The following is a 911-nucleotide window of genomic DNA, read 5'->3' as shown; positions in this document are numbered from 1 at the left end:
CCTGAAAGTGCAGCAGACAAAAAAAGAGAATTTCAAGGCAGGCAGGGAGAAGACGGAGATGCAAAAGACACCAGTCCTTAGGGTGGGGAGCACACTTCCGGGACGTGAGGGACCCCTTCCAGGTGAGAGCCCAGGTGAGTCGGCGAGGGGGCAGAAGTGGGCGTGGGCGTGGCGGGCAGGGCACCCTCCCTGCGACCGGGTTGGGTGGCTTCCAGCTCCCTCGGGGTTCACTCGGAGGGTTGGTGGTGCCCCTCTTACCGGAAACTCTTTCCCTCGGAACGGAACGGTTTTTTTACTCCCAGGGAAAGGAAAAACGAGTTGTTTTCCGTTGCGTTGGAAGGACAACAGATCTTGCACGGGGCTTAATTTCTTCATTTATGACTTTTATTCTTCTCCTTCCAGTTCTCTACAATTAAGAAAAAAAAAAAAAAAAAGCCCAACTTTGACCCCGACGTGACTTGAACACGCAACCTTCTGATCTGGAGTCAGACGCGCTACCATTCCGCCACGAGGTCACAGCAAGCATGCGACTTCGCATCGTTAAAGACCTCGTTTCTCCAGTATGGTCGTAGGACTTGAAGGCTGCGGAAGAAAAATGCCCTCTTTCCCGAATTCCAGCACCAATTTAGAGCGCTGGCGAGTGTCGTTTCTCGGGTGTGGGAACACTGATGCGCTGGGACATCCCAGACTGAACTGCGGCGCCGCAGCGGAGCGGCTACCCGGCGGCCGACACTCGGGCTCCGCCTTCTCCGCGTCGTTGGAGTGACCCGGCGAGGGGACGCCGGGATGCGGGGACTGGCACCGGGGGGTGGGACTGAGGAGATGCCCGGGTGGAGGCCCGGGATCAGGGGGATCCCAGAGCCATAGGGATTCTGGGAGGGAGCGAGGGGACGCAGGGGAGAAGGGGACGC

The 911-nt window shown here is 58.2% G+C and overlaps 1 non-coding gene across 1 annotated transcript; it reads right to left on the bottom strand.

Moving 5' to 3' along the window:
* Positions 1 to 443: 443 nt before the first annotated feature.
* On the bottom strand, positions 444 to 515 carry TRNAW-CCA (transfer RNA tryptophan (anticodon CCA)). The gene has a single exon. It is a non-coding gene; the product is annotated as a tRNA-Trp (tRNA).
* Positions 516 to 911: the final 396 nt, after the last annotated feature.

This window comes from Macaca mulatta, chromosome 16 (genome assembly GCF_049350105.2).
Source record: "Macaca mulatta isolate MMU2019108-1 chromosome 16, T2T-MMU8v2.0, whole genome shotgun sequence".
Lineage (NCBI taxonomy): Eukaryota > Metazoa > Chordata > Mammalia > Primates > Cercopithecidae > Macaca > Macaca mulatta.
Note: the sequence above shows the minus strand (reverse complement) of the source record. Positions and strands in the feature narration are given on the sequence as shown.